Raw genomic sequence first — 24787 nt, forward strand, 5'->3', positions numbered from 1 at the left:
ACTAATCAGAGAAATGTTTCGTAAGTCACTTTATTGTGGGCAGTTTTTTTTTCTTAGGATTCTGCCAATGAACCTCAAACTGGCATCCACCCTTCCTATGGCTAGTTTTATTTCGTTGTTGCTCTTTATCTCACCCCAGCCGCATATATCCATTTATTTTACTCGTACCAGTAATTTATAGCGTAAAGTGAAACTGAAGTGCAGTGGGGCTTTACGTGGTGGAGTATAGGTTACATTTCTACTGGGTGATTCAGCTGTCCATAACTATGGGTTTTATGCGATCTGCAACACCTCCACAGAGCACGTGCATGATTTTCATATTTTCTCGTGCGATACACACAAACTGTTATTCCGAAAGGCAAAAATTAACAGCACCTCTCGTAGGAAATTTAATGTGATTTGTACTGAGAGACGTTTTCGCTGGAGGATATGGGTTATTAAAAACTGCTCTGAAAATCATTTTTGTATGTTTTTCTTGAATAATTCGAAAACTACGGCTTGTAGCGAAAACATATCCCAGTAAATAACTTAACACATTAAATTTCGTTCAAAAATATAGCGTTCATTTTTACTGTAGGATTAGTAGTCTGCGCATATTGAGCAAGAGAATAGGAAAAATCATGCATGCGCTATTTGAAGGCTTTGCAGGTTGCATTAAACCCATAGGTTTGGGCAGCTGAATCGCCCCATATACAGCCATCTTGAACTGTCAGCCCCTGCACCAAGTATTTGGTCCATGCAGGGTCGTGTTGAATTTAGTTATAATTTGCTAGTGTAGCAATTTCCTGTATACAACAGAATCACTCGTGGAAAGCATCATAGATGTTATCCACATAAAAATGACAGAACCACGAAACAAACTAACAGATGTACTGAAACACACACCGTAAACAAAGAAAACATATGTCATTACAGATCATATACGCCCTTTACCTGGTTTTGAAGTTTACACCTGACAGATGGTTGCTGCCACGTTCGATGAATTTCTCTGGCGGCAAACGAAAGCTTCCATCACCCAATTCAGCATGTTGAATGGGATCTCCTCCACAGTTGTACATATCTTTCCCACGAGTGCGGTCGTGATATGAGGACGTGTAGCATACATTTGACTCATCAAGTATTCCCACAAGACAAAATCAGGGGCCATCAAATAGGACGACCGTCCTGGCCGAACGTTTCCAAATCTAGAAATGGCGCTAGAGACATTCACGGAGTGTAGGGTCGTATGAACTGTTGTCCTTTGCTATTGCAACCACATACTCTGTTGTTCAAGCTTAAAAGGAGGAAGTAATTACACATTTTGACATGGCGATCGCTAGTAACTATTAATGCACGGCTATGAAGATCCTCAAAAATAGATCGACCGGAAATACCAACCGAAGCCACGCTGCACCACACAGTCAGACAGTGCAGGGGTTTGTATAGATGAAAATAGGCGTCATCGGACATCAGTATGTCGTTTTGCAAATGCAGGTCGCTGAACTTCGATGAGAGACTTGTTGTTTTGGAAACACGCCTCGATGGTGAACGCTCGATATTCTGAATTCCAATGGCCATAATTGGAAATGGTTGCCTTCCCTCAACGCTGCGTGCGCTTACTTATTTAGGCCAGGCTTAACAGCCACGGCGTACTACAACATTCAAACCCTACTACTCATTTTGCCAGACCTTTATTTAAATGCCTGTAGATATTATGATTAAAATTTCATTCTTATATAAGATTATTACCAGTATTTTTATCAGAGGAAGAAGTCTATCCTATACAGAGAGGTCAGAAGGAGTCGGAAACGATTGTAAGTTTGTTGCAGGGCAGCCTGTGCTGAGAAATAATAATTGTTAAGAAAAAAATTGCGGAACTTGCACCGTTTTTGAGTTAATCAGCATTGATGTTAGCCAATTACGCCACTGTATCCACAAAATATAGCGGCTTTTTAGAGACAGTGTCACCAAACGTGTTGATTTCGTAAAATCGAATAAGAGACCGAGATAAGAATTTTGCACGTGTGACGGTAGTAAGGATAGAAACCGACAACAGTTATTTGTCAGCACAATCTACCCTGCATCGGGCTTGCAAGATTTTCAGACTGACCAACCTATACGAATAAAATGCCGTGACAACATGGTGGTTATTGTAAGTCTCAAACGTTACAGGATCTTTTCAAGTAGAGATCACAACAGATCGTGGTCCGAGTATGTGTCGGTGAAGCTTCTCGCCGTCTTTTGGACTTTGAGACAGGTCGCACCACTGGCTTGAGGGACTTGGCCTCATCGTGTAGCATCATAACGATAGATTGCACAGATGTCTGTACTGTAATGACTGCCGAGTGACTGGTGAGCAGATGGATTAAGGACAAAAATATGTGAAGAAGGGTTCCAGAGCAATTACGCAAAGAAAAGGTCATAAGACTGTTCTTTTGGCTCTGACGAGCAGACGGGTGTAATCAGGTGAAATCCAGATAGGAGTTACAGGCAGGTTGTTACCACGAATCCTCCGGGAAAAAAATTACTGGAAACTTGCTTCAGATCAGTAGTTGGCATATCTCATTTACCGATGATACCATTCCATAGGCAATGTACACATGTGTGCTGTAAAGGCAGGGTTCAGTTGTAATCCGTAGAATTCAGCGACGTCTCGCTTCTCTTTGTGCCAGCCAGATCGTCGTCAACATGACTGTGGACGACCTGGTACAGACTACAGGAAGCAGCGACTCTCCAGACTCATACCTCTCCAATTTCTGAATTAAAGATGAGGGATGCTATTGGATACAATAACAGAACTATTTTGGTAACTGTTGGAGGGAGATTGACTGTTCGCCATCTTGGCAAGAACGGCAGACCATTTTGTTATTCCCGTCGGGGCTCATATTCTAACAGGAAATTGCGAGCCCCATCGCAACTGTTCACACCATGAACGTCGGACCCTTGACTGGTCTGCTCGGTCGCCTTACCTGCCATTCATAGACCATGCCTCGGACACGTGGGAATACGTACGAGTATATTTTCATACCAGAGGTCTTGGGAAAATAACAAAGTCTGTGCTTAAGGCATTGCGAGAACTACCTCAATATCACATTCGGAGGCCGTTTGCTTCCATATTACATGAAATAGAAGAACATATTTGTGGCACTGCGGGTCGCACTTCATACTAATGTCGATGGATATCATTTTCGAATGGACTGAAAATGTAGCTCTCAATACTTGTTATGAGACGAACATGCCACCAAAGTTTGATATATATCATACTGGTGCATAATGTTAGAACGCTTTTCAATTCCGTGAGTATATATACTGGGGGTGATTCGACCTGTCCTTAGCGATGTCATTTTATGCAACCCACAATGCATCCAGTCTTCAAAAACCACGCGCCAGATTTTCATATTCTCTCGCTGAGCACTTCCACCCTCCACTCTCATCCCTCACCAGGCCTGATTTCTAGTAGATTGTTCGTTACTCTCCCTCCTACCACTGTACAATAATTTCCAACTTAACAATTTATTACCGGCGTTCAAAATTTTTGGTCTCTATTGACTGCGCTATTACGCCACGAGCATTATCGGCTATTTTGTTAACATGACTACCTTAATTCTACACGTGAGAATAGTGAAAGAAAAACAACTTTTGCAAACGTTACGCTAAAAGTAATGACATTGAAAGTTCGATCCAAACTTAACCCATACAAAGATAGTAGTTTCGCTGTCAGAAGGCCCACTAAATACAAACGTGTAATTGTTTACTTTATGCTGTTCAAATGCACAAACTTCTTGCGTAAAATTTACACAAACTTCAGTTTTATAGTTAGTAAGTGCTAGATGAATCGGGTGGATTAGCAAGGCCAGTCAATGAAGACCAAAAATGGTCGAATGTGAGAAGTAAATCGTGTAGTCGCAAATTTTAGTACAATGATAGGAGATAATACCACGAACAACAAACAACAAATCATGGCTGATGGGATCTGGGTGTGGGCGTCTTGGCAAACTTCACTTTTTTAAGTTTCTCTTGAACAACTCGGTAACTGCGGCCTCTAGCGAAAACGCATCCCAGTCCAACCCAGTACAAAATATAGCTTCATTAAATTTTATACGAAAAGACCATTTTTGTAGGACTAATAGTTCGTGCGCAACGAACAAGAGAAGATGTAAATTTTTCACTTGGTTCTCGAAAACCACATAGAACAGTGCGGGTTGCTTAAAACGACATCTACAGGGGCAGCTGAATAATCTTTAATAAAGTAACGGTCCTGTATCACTCCAGTGGGGTACTTCCGAAGTTACTTTTACAGTTTCGCCCCATTAAGAAACAATTGTTGAGTTCTGTCTGCTCAGTAATGAATCCAGTCACAAAGCTAGACCGACGATCCATAAGCTGTAGAAGACTCTGTTACTGATCTATTTCGTGCTTCTGAAGCCGTCTCTCCCTTTTCCTACTCTACGTCATTTACTTTCTGCTATGCAACTTGTCACCCTTCGCACGGAGAAATTAATCATGGATAAATTAACTCTAAGAAAGAAAAACCATTTACTGCAACTATCACTCCACTGCACAAAGTTGGAACTATTTAGGAAAAGTAATATCCTTCATGTGCACCCCGGTCAGTTCAGTGCAATAATTGACTCTCTTGTGAAAGCGAACATTATTCTCTGAAGCAATGACTGACCAACGTTGCCGTGATTTCCAAGAATGTTTGATTTTTAAGTCGTCCATGTCATCAAGAAAACAAGAAAAAACATTTCCTTTCATACCACCATAAGAAGTAATCATGTGCAGTGATGTCAGAACAAGATGGCCAAATGATAACAGCAAAACAGGAAATTACGTGTGAAGGGAGGAGTACTGTAACTGACTACATCAGCATGCTGGTGTTACTGGAACACCATTTTGTTGAAATTCGAAGTTTTTGTGTATCATCATCAGCCTTACATGCAACTAAATAGCACCATTTCTGCTTTGACTAGAGCGCATTAAATATTGTCAATTTGTAAATAAATACTTAATGCTAATTCCTATGATACTCAACACGTCCCAAGCCTACACTACAGCTTTATACATAGTAGCTCTTTCTTTCATTTCCCTCTGACTGTACCCAACCAGTGAAGTGACCCAACGTGTCCAATGTGGCAGAGTGGGTGTAACCAGGAAAAAGTAGGTAAATAGGCAGTCGCTTTGTGTTCCAACAGGAGCATAATTATAGATGCCCATATTGGACATCGAGCAGGGCCGTCGATTTATAAAAAATACTGGGGGGTCCTTTAAAGGGGGTCTTGCCCTGTGAACCTTTCTAAATTTTAGATGAAAGATAGCGAGTTTTTAAGTTTTTTAAGCATTTTAGAGTCATATGATCAACATTAGAACCCCGAAAACTGGACTCTCGATTACTCGACCCTCTGGGAAACTCGACAAACCTGACACATTTTAGGCTTTGAAAAAAGAAGCAAAAGTTAAACACGCACGGTATTTTCGTTAATAGCTAATTTAACTTACAGTAATAATCATACTTATATACTATTACAGAGGAGTGAATATATAGCCCCGAAAACACTGAAATTATATTTAAATAAATATAAAGCGAAATAGCTTATTTAAGCTTACTTTGAATAAGGCTCAGGGTTTATTAAATAAGAACTAAATCTCGAAGTGAATGCTTTAATACAGTTAATAAGATTAATACAGAATGTCTAACACTTTCAGTAAACAAGTCTGTATGTAGCGGATTTTAATTAGGTCTTACACCCTAAAAATATATAAGTATTTCAAAATAACTAATACAGTACTATAGTAATATAGTAATACACTATTAAACTAGTACTCATATTTCGAAACTGAAAATTTAACATTATGTATGTATTTAATTCTCTATTTTATAAGGATATTTAATATTGGTCTAAAAGCCATTATTAAAGTGTCCTTAGAAAAGTGCAAGCATCGACTGTCTGACTATGTTACTGGATATGAAGTCGTTGATGACTGGTCGGATATCCATATCATCCAAAACATCTCGGTGGGCATGAAGAACAGCCAAGTTGTTCAATCGCCTCTGTCCCATTGTTGATTGGAGATTTGACTTCAGGCGTCTAAGGGCGCTACATGACCGTTCTGCTGTTGCTGTCATGATTGGAACTACTTGGAGAAGCTTTATGCACTTCACTACTTCACATAACATTTCTCCAATTGCAGGCTCTTGTGTAATGTACTTTCTTACATCACGCAAGTTTTTAAAGACCAGTTGTTTTTTATTAACGATACCGGCTAACATATTCAAGTGTAAGCGCAGTCTCTCAATGTCTGGGTCATGTTTGAAAAACTCAGTAGATTTTTCCAAATTTGTTTCACCTCCGTTTACTAAAAGGCAAGCACTCTTGTTCAAGTGCAATGACCTGTGTGAGTCCAGTTGAAACAAACCGCTCAGTAACGCAAGATTGCACCTTTTCACAAACTTCAATGTAAATAGCTTTGTAGTATTCTTTTGGAGTTTTGAAAGTGTGCAGTGAGCTGGCTTCGTTGTTTTCATACTTCTTTGGTATACTTCGATTCCGAGGAAGGGAAGGATCATCAACTTGTGAAGGTTTTTCTTTTACACACAATTCCCGAAAGTGTTCAAAACTATCACGCCTTTCATTCAATATACAAATCAAGCCCTCATATATTTTTTCTACATCAGCAACACTTAGATGTGGGCATTGAATTTTTTCAGTGACGTCCTCTACTGAGTTCATTGCATGGGAATAAAGACGTAAAAATAAATAGGTCTAAAATGTGAGCAGTGCAGTGCACATAATGTGCTTTTGGTGGTATATCCAAAACTAACTTTTTTAATCCTTTCAACTTACGTCTCATATTCCAGGCACTATCATAGCACTGTCCTCTTAAATTATCCATTGACAAATCAAGAGGAGCAAAAAAGTCTTTTGAAACACATAACAAAGAATGTGATTCAGTGTTGGGGTTCTCGTATAAGCCAATAAAGTCTTCGTTGATGATTAAGGAATCATCGACAGTATGAATACAAAATGACATCTGTTTATGAATCAAAGAATCACTTGTTTCGTCAACCATAATAGAAGTATGTTCAGTCTTCTTGACTGAAGCCAATACCTTTCTCAACACAGACTTTCCTAGTAGATAAATGATCTCATTTTGAAATTCGTGACACGTCCACTTATGCCCTAAACACCCTAACCAATCCTTAAACTCAGGTATGTCATTCTTTCGGAGTTCCAACAGTTGAAAAAAATTTGAGTTTCATGACCTCTAATTGCTAGTCCTCGTCAGCATATAAATTGTACGGTATAAAAATTGTCTCAAGAGCTAAACGGCCTTTCTTCATATCACTATTCAACTGTTTATTCAATTGGGAGGCCACACATTGATTAGTGACAGAATTTACTTTCAGAACACTTTCTTTACGCGTAAACGTATTTTCATGAAGACGGAATTTTTTCAAAGTCTTTTTCCTGTTGGAAAACCTAACGGAAGTAAAGGCATCTTCTTCGAAAATTGTAACAGATTTTTAGCATCTGCTTCTTTGCACGTTTTGCAAAAAAAAAAAAAAAAAAATTCGGTAGATGCTTCATATTCTAGAGATATATATTTGAACAACCAAGATTTCTGAAATGATCTTCCATTACCGGACTGTCTAGGTTTCAGTTGTGAATTGTTCTCGCCCGAAGACGATGAAGCAATTGATGACACAATAATTGTTGGCGGTTGAATTGCCGTATCATCAACTTCCAAGCGCACCTTTTTGGTAACATATTTAGCCATTGCAAACTTAATTCACAATACAATAAGAGACTAAAGTAAAAGAATAAAATATAGTCGTATAAAACAGCCCACTAGACACTAAAGCCGGAACATTAAACACATCCCCAACACGCACTCAACAAAACTATCCACACTGAATGGCAGCGACAGCTGGGTGGGCTTTATATAGCCGCAGCTTCGTAATTTCTTGAAGCGTCAAGGCGACCTTAGGCGGAGGGTTCCAGGCGCTTCTGCTCCACTCCTTTTGATGTCACCATGTCTGCAATGCCGGTCCGCCGGCGCCAGACTTCACCCAAAGGTTCGCGCACTGGGCCAAATTGTAAGTGTGCACACCACTCGTTTTCAGTTAACCTGCTTACTGCCATATTAATTATTTGTTTTCACTCATTATTGAATGTATTTCAAAAGATAACTATCATCAAACAAGGAAAATAAAATATTCCAACAATAATATAACTAACAATTTTCTTAAATTATTGAGTGGCTCCACCCCCCCCCCCCCCCCTCCCGAGATGAATTTTTGAGGGTGCTCGGGCCCCCTCAGGTTCCATTGAGTCGGCGTCTGCGACATCCAGAATGGTGGAAATCGGGAGCAGTTAGGATTTCTATGGATAACCACTAACAGTACGAATTGAGCTGCATTGAAACAGGAAATGCGATTGGAACACTGACATATCAAGCAGGAGTTTTGTGACATGAAATGCTAACTGATCTGAGAAAAATTTTAGGGGATATTTTTTGTTTTATAATATACAGTTATGTAATTTGCTAAGAAGTTAATATCTGACAAACAAAACTTGATACAGCGATTAACAAAGTACCAACAGATCATGCTTCTCGAGCACTGTCGGGTAGCGTGGAGATCTTTGTGATATACCATCCCACGCAGAACACTGCTAATGAACTTTAGTCATTGTATCACAAGTAATTAAGAATAGAGACAATAAAACACGTAACAGCATACGATAATTATAGCACCTACTAGTAATAAACTTTTCTCTTTCATCACTTTTTATTTCGTAAGCTTCTCTCATGAGGATTTTGGACTAGGTCAAATAGGAGAATTTTCATAATTTTTTAATTATAGTTCCACAAGTACAACTTTAAATTCATGCAAAATTCCAAGCACTTTGCCCCATATCTCAGCTTGCAATCAGAATTTCAAAATTTGTTCTTGAGACAACGTTTATTAGGTTCACAGAAACATGTGTACAAAATTTCATAATTCTAGCATTCATAGAATCTGAGGAAAAGGTACATAAAATTTAAAAAACAAACTTTTCAGGAAACGCAATTTGAAGTTCAAGCTATCCTTTTTCCTTATGTCACTTCTTCAGAAGGCGCCACATTTGCACTCTGGGTCGTCTTTCCCGTCAAGGCTTTTCTTCTGGTTTCTTGTTGTCTGTCTTCTTTCTTTACCAGGTCTTCAACTGACTTTTCAGTTGCAGAGACGCGCTGTAAATCTATTTATCTCAGGATGTCTTGAGTAAAATTTCCTATCTTAAAGCCCATTCTTTCCAATACCTTCATTCTCCCGAATTTCCCATCATTAAACACAATAACTGCTTCATACGTTGCAAGTCTGACAACTCTAGCAAACGTGTTTTCAGGACATCGTTTCCATTTGAGTGAATTTAGAGACTAATTTGGATTTTGGAGAAGTACAGGATCGGCCAAAGATCACCTATAAAACCAAAGAGTATGTACCACAGCCTTCTAGATGCATCCCGCGCGTTTGGTTGAAAGAAATACAGAGAATCGTTGTTCACTGAGCTGGTACTGAAATGCTGCTTAGAATCGTGGGCGTGGCAGGGAGGCCGCGTCACACTTCTAATTAATTTTCAAGCACTTCGGATGCGATTTCAATATCGAAACTTTGGAACATATGGTCCGCGAGTTGTACTAACAAATAAAAAATAAATCGAAAATTGACATTTTTGGTCAATTTCATCAACTTCCCCCCTTAATGAAAACTCCTTTCAGAATAACGTCTTCTGTTATAAACAAGTTTCTTTCACGGAATAAACATCACACTACAATAGCACTCGTTACTGCTGGAATACCTAACATCATAAAAGCCATGTTAGGGGTAATATTTCGATCGAAGATTCAGTTTGTTCATTTTCAAGCATTTCGATGTGTAGTTGGTTTGGTAAGAATACTAAAAAATAACTTCCTACTGGTGTAGTGAGAAAGTTGAAGGTCCAGACTTGTCATGAGAATAGCGCTTGTGTAAGGTTTGTGTTGGGATAGGCACGTTTGAACGGATCAGTGAGACGTATGTAAAGATATATAAATATTACTGCAGAAGTGGAACGTAAACTGTGTGCCAAGTTAGCTAATTTCATTAAATGATAATTTAGAAATAATCTCTAATCTGTTTTGTACACGATAATGCTTTTTTCGGTAAAGAGACATATATGTATATATGTTGACGTAAATGTGCTTCCCACTGACACTTTTTTTATTAGTCACACAACAGCAAAATTGCATATGTTATCTGTTTGTATTTGACTTAATGTGCTTAAATAACTAAAAATTATTTGTCTAATTATCACGCAGCATGGGGTTTTTATTTACTTACGGTAACAACATTTTTTCAGTATACAGACGTCAGTTTGAGTGTGTCCTATCATTAAACTATTTTCCCTTGCCTGTCTAACTGTAGACAGCAAAACAGTACAACATGGAAGGTGTAATTGGCTACTTGCAGTTTATTTGCTGTCTTTTACTACTTTAGTATAAACAAGTGCTTAACTGTAAAATATATGTTCTGTCCATATTTTTTCGGTGGAAGTTTTATTACATTAGAGTTATATACATTCTTGCGTACTGAATCAAGCTGTGATATAGCATTTACGATGATTATGGAGAATATGCTGTGCATTCACATTTTTATAAATGTAAAGTAATGATTATAGTGATGCTGTTTGTACAGCAGTTAAATTGATCTTTGCCAGATGATTCAAAATCTTGCGTCACTAAGGTTGTAGATCTTTCTTGTAAATGTTACAGTGATACCTGTGCCAACGGTTAATATTTATGAGTTGTGTTTGTTGTGCAGTTAGTGTATAGTTACTCAGTCACACTTATGGTTATGATATTTGATAGATATCAGCGTGTCAATTATTCACATTTGTTGCTTGATGATTACTGTCAATTAATTTAGGCTAATTACTAATTAACATAAGTACTGTGCTGCACGTTTTGAATTTTAATTTTCTTCCTTTTCACAAATAAATTTGTATGAAAAGTTTTAATTTTGAAGGCGATAAGTTAGGAACAGTGCCCTTGCATGTAATGAGTGTAATGTAATCATTGATGCCAATAATGCTTACTAGCAAGCACAGCCTGCAGAAGTCAGTTCGCAAAATATTTCACTGAATCACGGACGAATTAAGAAGTTAGACAGTTTTACGTTTGCCGATTTATGTAATGGAACACAGTATTAGGAAACAATGTATATTTCGAAGTATTGTATGAGGAAGAATTGGTAAACGTTAATAAATAGTCGGAAGAGTTCGTATGTGTTGATAAACAGTGTCTGAGTTTTCACCCAGACTGGATCTCTGTAATTTACAAGCAGGAATTGTCACACCATAAATACATGTTTTGTCGCCTGTACTGCTTAACTAACAAGGAGAGAATAATAATCAAGTGTATTTATTGATGGAAGATGGTTCCACTAATTATTAAATATATCTGCTGTAAAGATGATGTATTTTTATTGCCACTAGTCGCACAATTCTCCTGTATTTTTTAGATAGGCTTATGCTATTTATTAATTTGATAGAACTTAAATCACAAATGATAGACAAATTTGCCTTAAAATACTTGGGCCATTAGTGCTGAGGAGCGTGTATGGATAGTGAATTTTAACCGTTGAGTATTTAATTGCTTTAATATACATTTACATGAGTCAAGCCTGCAAGGTCTCTCTTGATATTTCAGAGGAAATATTATCAATCGATAGTGATTTTTAATAAAAATTTTCCCTATAATCCTATGAAACGTATTTTTTGTTTTCATGTAAACAAAATCTTATGCCTCGAAACCGTGTACTTGGCACATCCGTAGCTACCGAATCGGGCTGCACTAGCGGGTCAGACCAAAATGGTATTAGATCATGGGCTACTTAATGATATAACAAGAACTGCACTATGGTGACGAGGCGGTTACTTCATGCTGTCGCCAAGCAGCGTGACCAAAGTATCGAAACATAGGCAGTTGAAGCGACCACAGCATGGGTGGCCTGGTTACCACAAGCCCAAGTGTGGTTCTGTTATGACTTGAGCGGAAGAAATCAGTGTTGTAACAAAACAAGGGTGAGTCAGGCCCATGTAAATACTCCTTACTTTCAGTTAAAGGTATCTCAGTCCGCCAGTATCCACTTACGAGGTGGTACTTACCATGGTCTGCAGTATTCTCATATACTAACTTATACGTTCCATGGACCTTCACGTCTCCTACTGAGTACTTGGTTGCTGCTAGCCGCGACGCTGTGCACGTGCAGAGTCGAACGCTGTCCGCTTTGATGGTGGGCCTCTTGGTGGGCTCTAGTTCATCTACATCTAAATGGATACTCTGCAGATCACATTTAAGTGCCTGGCAGAGGGTTCATTGAACCACCTTCATAATTCTCTATTATTCCAATCTCGTATAGCGTGCGGAAAAAACACCTACGTACTATATCTTTCCGTACGAGCTCTGATTTTCCTATTTTATCGGGGAGGTCGTTTCTTCCTATGTAGGCCGGTGTCAACAAAATATTTCCGTTTTCGGAGGAGAACGTTAATGATTGGAATTTCGTGAGAAAATTCCGTCGCAACGAAAAACGCCTTTCTTTTAATGACGTCCAGACCAAGTACTGTTGCCCTATTTCGCGATAGTACAAACCGTGCTGCCTTTCTTTGCAGCAGTATTCTAAAAGAGGGCGGACAAACTTAGTGTAGGCAGTCTAGTTAGTGGATCTGTTACATTTTCTAAGTGCACTGCCAATATAACACAGTCTTTGGTTAGCCTTCCCCACAACATTTTCTATGAGTTCGTTACAATTTAAGTTGTTCGTAACTGTTAGTCATAGGTATTTAGTAGAATTTACGGCCTTTATATTTGGCTGATTTATCGTGTAACCGAAGTTTAACGGATTCCTATTAGCACTCATGTGGGTCAACTGCCAATTTTCTCACCATTCCGATATTTTTTCTAAATAATTTTGCAATTTGTTTTGATCTTCTGACGACTTTATTAGCCGATAAACGACAGCATCATCTGCAAACAACCGAAGACGGCTGCTCAGATTGTCTCCCAAATCGTTTATATAGGTAAGGAACAGCAAAGTGCCTATAACACTACCTTTGGGAACGCCAGAAATCACTTATATTTTACTCGATGACTTTCCTTCAGTTACTACTAACAGTGACGTCTCTGATGGGAAATAACACATTCAGTCACATAACTGAGACGATATTCTGTAAGCACGCAATTTCACTACGAGCCGCTTGTGTGGTACAGTGTCAAAAGGCTTCCGGAAATCCAGAAATACGGAATCGATCTGAAGTCCCTTGTCAATAGCGCTCAACACTTTATGCGAATAAAGAGCTAGTTGTGTTTGGCAAGAGTGATGTTTTCTAAACTCATGTTGACTGTGTTCAATTGACCGTTTTCTTCGAGGTAATTCATAATGTTCGAACACAATATATGTTCCAAAATCCTGCTGCATATCGACGTTATTGATACGGGCCTGTTATTAGGTGAATTACACCTAGTACCGTTTTTGAATATTGGTATGACCTGTGCAACCTCCCAACCTTTGGATACAGATCTTTCGTTGAGCGAACTGTTGTATATGATTGTTAAGTATAGAGCTAATGCATCCGCATACTCTGAAAGGAACCTAATTGGTATACAGACTGGCCACAAGACTTGCTTTTATTAAGTGATTTAAGTTGTTTCACCATTCCGAGGATATTTAGTTCTACGTGACTCATGTTTGCAGCTGTTATCGATTCGAATTCTGGAGTATTTAATTCGTCTTGTTTTGTGAAGGCATTTCGGAAGGCTGTGTTTAGTAACTCTGCTTTGGCAGCATTGTCTTCAATAGCATCTCCACTGCCATTGCGCAGAGAAGGCATTGATTGTCTCTTGTCGCTAACATACTTCACATACGACCAGAATCTCTTTGGATTTTCTAACAGGTTTCGAGACAAAGCTTCGTTGTGCAAACTGTTATAACCATCTCGCATTGAATTCCGCGCAAAATTTCGAGCTTCTGTAAAAGATCGCCAATCTGGGGGATTTTGCGTCTGTTTAAAATTGGCACGTTTGTTTCGTTGTTTCCGCAACAGTGTTCTGACGCGTTTTGTGTACCAACAAGGATCAGCTCCGTCGTTTGTTAATTTATTTGGTATAAATCTCTCAATCGCTGCCGAACTATTTCTTTGAATTCAAGCCACATCTAGTCTATATTTATATTATTAATTTGGAAGGAGTGGAGATTGTCTCTCAGGAAAGCGTCAAGTGAATTTTTATCTACTTTTTGGAATAGGTATATTTTTCGTTTATTTTTAGAGAATTTGGGTGTTACAATATTCAATCTCGCTGCGACAACGCTTTGTTCACTAATCCTTGTAGCCGTTTTGATTCTCGTTACTAACTGAGGATTATTTGTTCGTGGTGACCGTGGGGCGTACAAGTTCGTGTCCACTCTCAGATATGTGGACAAGCTGCTAGATGCCTGCTTTGTTTGCATTGGTATTCTCCACTGCTGGTGGTTGCCCCTACTGCACGTAGTCGATATCGTAATGAAGCCCACCCTGCCTGCCTATTTCCGAGCCTGCTGCTGGCTTCTGCGTAGCGTATTTGTCGTAGAGAATCATCCCAGTGAGGTCGGCGACTTTATGGTGTCGTTCGTGCTGACGCCACTACTGCCCTCGCCTTCGTCAGCCTGGTCTACGGGCTACATGTTGGTCAGCGCTACCTCAGCGCAGCACTGCCCTATGAGCGCTGGATGCCTGCGACGTCGTCAAAACTACTGCTGCATACCAAATAAGAAATATACGAATCGTCAATTCACTGTTGACTCATCAAGCGTCTGACAAACATCCACTCCCCGCACTACCACTCATCCACGCAGTAGTCATCATGTCCTCGACCAAGCCATCACCACCACACAGCATAATGGCCAGCCAAAGCGGTAGTGAAAGCAAAATTGAGGGGAGGCACTTATACTCTAAGGTGACAAAATTCATCGGATAACGATGTGCACATACACAGAATGCGGTCGAATGGCGTACACGAGGTGTAAAAGGCAGGTGCATCGGAGGAGCTTCATTTACACTCAGACGGTCTGATGAAAAGGTTTCCCACGTTGTTATGGCCGTACGACAGTAATTAACAGACTCTGAACGCGGCATAGTAGTTGGAGCTAGACGGATGGACATTACATTTAGGAAATCTTTACGTAATTCAATATTCCGATAGCCACAGTGCCAAGAGTGTCTCTAGCTAGAATGCCAAATTTCAGGCGTTACCTCCACCACGAAAATTGCAGCGGCGTTTTCGTAAAGTTATTAGTGCTAACAGAGAAACAACACTGCGTGAAGTAACCACAGAAATGATATACAGGACATAAAATACTGTCTGAGGCCTGCGATCATTTTTATGTCAATAATTGGTAACCAATGCTGTACAATCGCAATAAAGTCATGAGATGTTCAGTTGACTCTTTTATTAGAACATGTTACGCGCTTCGAGATTACACCCATCTTCAGACATCACAAGCTTCAACTCCTCCTAACCAACAAGGCGTACTCACAGAAAGTGTCCGATGTTCTAATAAAATAGTCATCTGAACATGTCATGACTTTATTGCGATTGTACAGCATTGGTTGACAATTATTAAACCACAGAAATCAATGTGGGACATACGTCGACCGTATCCGTTAGAACAGTGCGGTTAAATTTAATGCTAATACGCTATGGCAGCAGACGACCGAGGCTACTATCTTTGTTAACAACACGACATCGTGTGCGATGCCTCTGCTGGTCTCACTATCATATTCGTTGGATCTTAGATGAATGGAAAACGTTGGCCTAGTCAGATGAGTCCCGATTTCAGTTCGTAAGAGCTGATAGTAGGTTTCGAGTATGGCGCAGACCCCACGATACCATGGACCCAATTTATCACAAAGGTACTGGTCAAGTTGGTAATGGCTCCATAATGGTGTGCGCTGTGTACAAACGGAATGGACTGGGTCCTCTGGTCCAACTGAGCCGATTATTGACTGGAAATGAATACGTTCGGCTACTTGGAGATTATTTTCAGCCATTCAAGGACTTCATTTTTATGGATGACTACGCGCCATATCAACATGCCACAATTGTTTGCGATTGGTTTGAAGCACATTCTCGACAATTCGAGTGAGTGATTTCACCACCAAATGCGCGACATGAATTCCATCTAACATTTAAGGGACATAACCGAGAGGTCAGTTCGTGCACGAAATCCTGCACCGTCAACACGTCCGCAGTTATGGACGGCTATAGAGGAAGCACGGCTTAACATACAGTATCTGCAAGACTCACCCAACGACTTGTTGAGTCCATGATCCCATCGAGTTGCTGCAGTACGCCGGGCAAAAGCAAGTCCGACACGGTATTAAGAGGTATACCACGACTTTGTCACCTCAGTGTACACGCTCGTTGTTAAAAAAAGTTATTAATTCTTTTACAATTTTGTTTTTGGCGTTGAGCATAGGCCTCAGTAGACGTTCTAACCTCTACCCGTTTGGGATTTGAAACACTTTTTGTAACTCTTACCTTCATCTGACATCTTCGTAAACTTGTCCTCAGTAGACTGTTAACCACACAGGATCGTTGATACCTGTGTCACTTCTTGCAGATTAATCATAGTATCAAGCAATAACTGTTTGAAACATCACTGCATCACAATTCAAGTGTGTGTTGACATCAGGGTGTTCAAATCCAAACATACTGAAGATGTTCAATTAAACCACAGCCAACATTTTGAAGAATGCAGATAATGGTCATTGCTTTAGTTGGCTTTGGTTACTATATTTACTAATCAGCTGATGAAGAGTGTCTCTATTTGTTACATTTAGTGATATTTCTGGCTTGTTCTTCACCTTATAAATTACATTTTTATCTCTGTGGACGATGGTAAGACCACCGCCTCATTTGGTTCTGTTACATAACTTATCAGTCTGGTTTCATCACAGAATTCAAATTCACTGCAGCACTTTTCTCTATACTTGTCAGACTTCATTATGGCGGGAATATAAGTTATTCTTTGTAATAGTTCTTCTGCTAGTGGTACAGCGGTAAAGTAATTTTCTAAGGCCACTTTTCTTCAAGAGTTTTGGACACATTTAGTAAGCTGCAGAGTAACCTTCTTGACCAGATCTTTCTGGGATTATTCCACCTTCTTCCTTTCATTATATACGATACCGTCGAATGCATGTGACTGTTTGACGTCTGTAAGCTAGAAGAATTTTGTGCCATATTTAGAGAACATTTTTGCATTTCTCGTAAAACCCGTCCTTCCTCTAAAATGATCACGTGCCTTACCTTCACTAAGACTTCCATACGGAACAGTTTTGTGGTAATCTCCGTGATATATTCTTTTTGACTTCCAAGTCAATGTATTCGGTATTGAAAAGTACAACAAAGTCAGCACCTTCAAAAGTTTACCTACATAATGTTCATATTTAAGGTATGATAATACGTAACATATCCTGTGGAAAGGTGATTCGGATGTAATAGTTCATAGATTGCCAGCCGCCCACTGAAATTTTTAAGCAATCTGAGAAAATACGCATTGGTGCCACCGTCCACAAAATTGCGGATACTAACTGGATCTTCCAAAGACATGCTAGTCCTACGAATAGTTAGTGTTCAAAGACAGACTTTCCTGTTTGGGCTCTTCATATGGCGTGATTCATTCACACCTCTACAGCACTGCTGTCTAGTTAGCCTCTATTTGTTGAGCAGTGTTCACATTCTGTTCTTGCCATAAAATTGATCACAAGAACGCGAACGCGAAGTTAAAATAACCGACCTCACTCTTCCATATTCTATAATCAATTCAATGTCTTCTATAATCAAACAAGCGACAGAAGTTGTGGTGTGTGACGATATTGTTCTTCAAAGTGCAGTCTCGAGGTAACGATATGTGAAATCCATTAATCTCAGCGACGCGCGAGCCGTATGAGGTACAACACGAGCGGATTTAACACTGTAGGCTACGCGGAAGCACACTGCTATAATAGAAGCAAATTCCAAATTTAACCTCTCTTCAATGACGGCATCATTAGAGATGAATCGCTATTGTAGACCTACAGCGCAGTAGTAATTCATATCTAACATCAGTTAAGGGTAGACGTAGTGTCCTATCTCGCTCAAGTTTCGTAATGTGTTACTCTGACACTGTAAAAGACTGGGATTTCAAATTTTTACTGTATATGACATGTTGTGTCGTTGTTCTACTGACCTACAATGTTTTGCTGTAATACGAAACTGTTTATAACTATCTTTACTCAAAAATTGTATTTTATTACCGTTTTCTACAACATTAAAGTTCATGAAACACAGCAGTCTGAACTTATATTCACGACTGCACCACTACACCCTTACATTTGTCCTCTAGCCATCCCTGCTTAGCCTTTTTGCACTTCCTGTCGATCTCATTTTTGAGAAGTTTGTATTCCTTTTTGCCTGCTTAATTTACTGCATTTTTATATTTTCTCCTTTCATCAATTAAATTCAATTTTTCTTCTGTTACCCAAGGACTTCTACTAGCCCTCGTCTTTTTACCTACATGATCTTCTGCTGCCTTGACTACTTCATCCCTCAGAGCTACCCATTCTTTTTCTACTAAATTTCTTTCCCCCATTCCAGTCAATTGTTCCCTTATGCTCTCCCTGAAACTCTGTACAACCTCTGGTTCTTTCAGTTTATCCAGGTCCCATCTCCTTAAATTCCCACCTTTTTGCAGTTTCTTCAGTTTTAATCTACAGTTCATAACTAATAGATTGTGGTCAGAGTCAACATCCGCCCCTGGAAATGTCTTACAATTTAAAACCTGGTTCCTAAATCTCTGTCTTACAATTATATAATCTATCTGATATCTTCTAGTATCTCCAGGATTCTTCCATGTATACAACCTCCTTTTATGATTATTGAACCAAGTATTATGACTGAGTTATGCTCTGTGCAAAATTCTACCAGACGGCTTCCTCTTTCATTTCTTACCCCCAATCCATATTCACCTACTATGTTTCTTTCTCTCCCTTTTCCTACTACCGAATTCCAGTCACCCATGACTATTAAATTTTAGTCTCCCTTCACTACCTGAATAATTTCTTTTATCTCATCATACATTTCATCGATTTCATCGTCATCTGCAGAGCTAGTGGGCATATAAACTTGTACTACTGTAGTAGGCATGGGCTTTGTGTCTATCTTGGCCACAATAATGCGTTCACTATGCAGTTTGTAGTAGGTTACCCGCACTCCTATTTTTTTATTCATTATTAAACCTACTCCTGCATTACCCCTGTTTGATTTTGTATTTATAACCCTGTATTCACCTGACCAGAAGTCTTGTTCCTCCTGCCATCGAACTTCACTAATTCCCACTATATCCAACTTTAACTTATCCATCTACCTTTTTAAATGTTCTAACCTACCTGGCCGATTAAGGGATCTGACATTCCACACTCCGATCCGTAGAACGCCAGTATTCTTTCTCCTGATAACAACGTCCTCTTGAGTAGTCCCCGCCCAGACTTCCGAATGGGGGACTATTTTACCTCCGGAATATTTTACCCAAGAGGACGCCATCGTCATTTAACCATACAGTAAAGCTGCATGCCCTCGGGAAAAATTACGCCTGTAGTTTCCCCTTTGTTTCAGCCGTTCGCAGTACCAGCACAGCAAGGCCGTTTTGGTTAGTGTTACAAGGCCAGGTCATCCACATTGTTGCCCCTGCAACACTGAAAAGGCTGCTGCCCCTCTTCAGGGACCACACGTTTGTCTGGCCTCTCAACAGATACCCCTCCGTTGTGGTTGCACCTACGGTACGGCCATCTGTATCGCTGAGGCACGCAAGCCTCCCCACCAACGGCTAGGTCCATGGTTCATGGGGGAGGCATATAATCATAGGAAATACATTATTATACCAAACCCTTCAATTACAAGCTTCAAATAAAACGACGGTATCCAAATGTCGTCTCCCCAGAACTCAACAGGACCACTAAAATCGATAGACATCCTAAACGGTCGATAGTGGGCATGTACATATCATTGAGAGGTATCACTGCGGTGACCCTAACGTCTCCCACTAAAGGAAAGGTGTATGTCTTTGATTTGGAGTGAGAATGACATCTAGTGGGTACTTAGAAAAGTAATTGTGTGTTGTTTGAAGTAAAAAAATCGATGAAGGCATTGGTAGTACGGCTAGGCGAATAAACTACTTCCCCGACTTCCCGAGGAAGGAAATTTTCTTCACAAAAAATTTCCGAAAGGTTTCCGTTTCGCAAGAATTCCCCCCAACAATATTTTTTCCAACAACTGATAAGAATACCAAAATCACTATCGCTGCCAGTTAGCCGCACTATCCGTGCTGCAGTTCAAGGAGAATCAATGTCGGAAGAAACAGTCCACTGCTCCTGGCTATGGCGAGAGCTACGCCACTTTGACGAGAAACAATACAACAGTATTATTCACCTCTCTTCTTTATTAGTGTCTATTCGCCTCCTTTACTTCTGTCGTATAGTTTAGGGAATCACAGGTAGTTTCCTCCTCACAAGTGTTATTCTTGCATAGAGATCTACATCTACGTATTGTGGTGGCCGAGCGGTTCTAGGCGCTTCAGTCCGGCACCGAGCGACTGCTACGGTCGCGGGTTCGAATCCTGTGTCTCGGGCATGGATGTGTGTGATGTCCTTAGGTTAGTTAGGTTTAAGTAGTTCTAAGTTCTAGGGAACTGATGACCTCAGATGTTAACTCCCATAGTGCTCAGAGCCATTTAAACCATTTCCTACATCTACGTCTCGTGCGTACAGGCTGCGCAAGTCACCGTGTGGTGCCTCGCGCCGGGTTCCTTGGACCACTACAGACACTTCCCTTTCCCGTTCCACTCGCCAATAGAGCGACGGAAAAGCGACTATCTATATGCCATACGGGCCCTAAATCTACTTTGGTAGCTGTAGAATCGTTCAACAGTAAACTTCAAATTACGGTTCTCTGAATTTTCTGAATTGGCTTTCGCGAAGTGATTTTACCTTCCCTCCAGGAATTCCCCCAGAAGTTCACGAAGCGCCTTCATAATACATGCGTGCTGATCGAACCTACCGGTAACAAATCTAGCAGCCCACTTCTGAACTGCTTCAATGTCTTCCTTTAACCCGACCTGGTGGGAATTCAACATTTCGGGATCCACTTCAAGAGTGCCTCTAGAATACTAAATTTCAGGTGTTATCTCTCACCACGAACCTCGCAGTGGCCGATAGCCGTCACTGAACGAGCGAGAGCAGCGGGGATACAGTAGGGCTTTCAGTACTAAAGGACAAGCAACATTGCGTGAAATTACCGCAGAAATCAATGTGTCCGCTAGGACAGTGCGGTGAAACCTGGCATTAATGAGCTATGATATCAAACGATCGATGCGAGTGTCTTTACTAACATCCGTCTGCCGCCACCAGCACCCGTAACGGCGGGGAAAAGCCTGAAGATAGTCTGAGGAAAGGGCCGAAACCGGTTAGTAACGAATAAAAATCTGAAAACCCGATCGACACTGTTTTTATTCAACTTTTAGCATTTAATAAGGAGAGCTGCTTTGTTACAATAGGATAATGCTTTCCCAAAATTTTACATTCCAAGCTGGTAGTGTCTCCTTAATTGAACGGAGTGGGTCCTTTGGTCCTCTGAACCGATCATTGGCTAGAAATTTTTTTACCGTCGGCTACGTGGATATCATTTGTAGCCATTCGTGGACTTCCTGTTTCCAAACAATGATGGAATTTTTGTCAATTACAATGTGCTAGTAATTCCATGTACTGACACGTTCCATGATAATGAAGATTTGCTCCTCAGTTTGTTCCTACAGAACTAAAAGTGTAAAACAAAAAATCGTAAAATAAAAAAATTAAAAAACCTGGGCGACAACTGTCCGCAATTGGTTTGAAACAGGTTCTAGTCAATTCGATCTATTGATTTAGTCACCAGTAGCACCTGATATAAAGCCCATCGATCGTTCATTAGACATAACCGAGAGGTCAGTTCGTGCACAAAATCCTATGCCGGCAACACTTTCGCAACTATGGACGTCTACCGAGACAGAATGGCTCATTATCTCTGTACGAACCTTCCAACGACTTGTAAGAGTCCACGTCACGTGGAGCTGCTGCACTACGCCGGGAAAAGGAGATCTCACACGGTATTAAGAGATGTCCCATGACTCTTATCACCTCACTGTAAATAGCTTTAATTTCAAAAATAGCTTTCTGAGAAAACTGAATTCAAACATTTGGATCACAGTTAATAGAATTTTAAAAGAATTATCAAGATGAAAGAGTACAGTATCTAAATTAATACTGTACATTAATACTCACAATGCTGTTAGGTTAAATTTCTTCCCTTTTTGCTAAGCATTACAATGAGATATATACAAGGCACTTTAGACTAAACACACATTCAGTACCAAACAAAGAACTCGTCTGTCTCTCTGTTTATTGCGACGTGATTCAGCTGAATGGATGGAACCTTAGGGATAATCCATTTTGCTTTTTTATTGATGGTATTTATTTCTATCATGTTCTGGGAGCTGAAAAATATTCACAAACTAAGATCGCTAAAAAAAAAAGTTCAAATGGCTCTGAGCACTATGGGACTTAACTTCTGAGGTCATCATTCCCCTGGAACTTACAACTACTTAAACCTAACTAACCGAAGGACATCACACACATCCATACCCGAGGCAGGATTCGAACCTGCTACCGTAGCGGTCCCGCGGTTCCAGACTGTAGCGCAGAGAATCGCTCGGCTACTCCAGGCGGCAAGATCGCTAAAAAAAGCGTTTTATTGAATCATCGTTTTCGACTAAGCTGTGCTGTCGTCATTGAATCTTATGTCTTTCAATTTTTACTCCATTTTATCCATCAGCGTTACAAGTCGCGTCACAGTGCATATGCACTTACCAATACCATGAAGTTCACTTACACGTCGGCGTGCCAAATGTAAAAGTATTATCTACAAACATAATCATAGCTATGCTCTGCCATTTGCAAGTGGTCTTGTTCATTACCAGTTGGCAACTGAAGTTGTCAGCTGACGGTGGACATGAAAACATTCTCCATGTGGCAGACTTGTTCGCTGGTTTGTACCAGAATCTTCTACTGAATTAATATTGCAAGTCTCGTATATGTTCAGAAGTTATGTCTGAAATTAGTTGCGTTGTCAATCTTACTACTAACATCATCAAATCTTGACACACACAAGTCGCTTGCACCACAACGGGAGTACCGCACAATAGATACAGATACGAACAACCGAACGAAAACAATCGATTCAGTCGGTTGTCGGGAAACAATCCACTCATTCGGCTGTAGTTTTTCGTATACTTTGAATTACTCATCAATTTTTTTGAGTGAAACTAGTCAATGGGAACATCAAATGAAATCAATCGATATAGCCAGTTGCAGTTTTTCGATTCATATGATTTATTATCCATTCATTTCTTTCGGGTCAAATCAGTTTCTCAGAACAAATGGGGAAAGAATCGGTAGAGTACGCTGTAGTTTTACTTGTTGACTGAATTATTCATTGTATCTTTTCACGTGAAAAGAGCCTGTTATCCTATCGGTTGATCCAAATATTCTTTCTTCCAACTGAAATAGCACTTCTACAGCGCCTCACCTGGACTCGTAACCATATCGGTTGGACCATAGACGACTGGAAAACCGTGGCCTGGCCAGAAGAGTCCCGAGCTGATGATAGAGTTCGAGTGTAACACAGATCCCAAGAAGCCAAAACCCGAGTTATCAACAACGCATTGTGCAAGATGGTGGTGTCTCCATAATGGAATGGACTGGTTTGTTTGGCCTAGCTGAAAATATTTGCGTTCGACTACTTCGAGACCATTTTTAGCCATTCATGGATTTCATGTTCTTAAACAACGATGGCATTCTTATGGATGACAGTGCGCTGTATTACCAGGCCACATGTGCTCGCGATTGCTCTGTAGAACATTCTGAACTAATCGAGCAAATGATTTGATCATTCAGGTCGCCCGTCATGAATCTCATCGAACATTTATGGAACATAACCGAGAGCTCAGTTCGTGCACAAAACCCTGCACCGGCAATACTTTCGCTGTTATGAACGGCTATAGAGGCAGCGTGGCTAAATATTTCTGCAGGGAATTTCCAACGACTTGTTGAGTCCATTCCACATCGTATTGCTTCCTAGGCCGTGCATGAGGAGGGCCGATACGATATTAGCTTGTATCCTGCGACTTTTGTCATAACAGTGTACAAACGTATTATGAATACCCAGAGAATACCCTTATCCCTGCGGGCATGTGAAGACATCACAGGGGGTATGCCAAAGTACAAATCTTCTTATTTTCGTTATTTAAAACTGATTAATATATTCTTGCGAATTAAGTCGTTCCATACGCAATAAATGTTTAACTAGGTAAGTTAAAGTACTGTTGTGAATACAAAGTTGAGCGTAACCGTTCCCATAGGAGAACACGAAGAAAAAAGTAACATTTCGAAAGTTTAATGATAGTTTGCATTCCGTTTTAATGAAAGTACCTGATGACTTCTATAAATTAAAAAAACTTAGCAAACGATGGTTTAAGGTGCTGCTTCCCGAGCGGGAAGGCGTACTGGTCCCAGGCACGAATCCACCCAGCGGATGAGTGTTGAGGTCTGGTGTGCCGGCCAGCTTGTGGTTGGTCTTTAAGGCTGTTTCCCATCAGCCTCGGAGAATGCAGGCTGGTTCC

Source organism: Schistocerca piceifrons, chromosome 5, assembly GCF_021461385.2.
Source record: "Schistocerca piceifrons isolate TAMUIC-IGC-003096 chromosome 5, iqSchPice1.1, whole genome shotgun sequence".
In the NCBI taxonomy this organism is placed as follows: Eukaryota; Metazoa; Arthropoda; class Insecta; order Orthoptera; family Acrididae; genus Schistocerca; species Schistocerca piceifrons.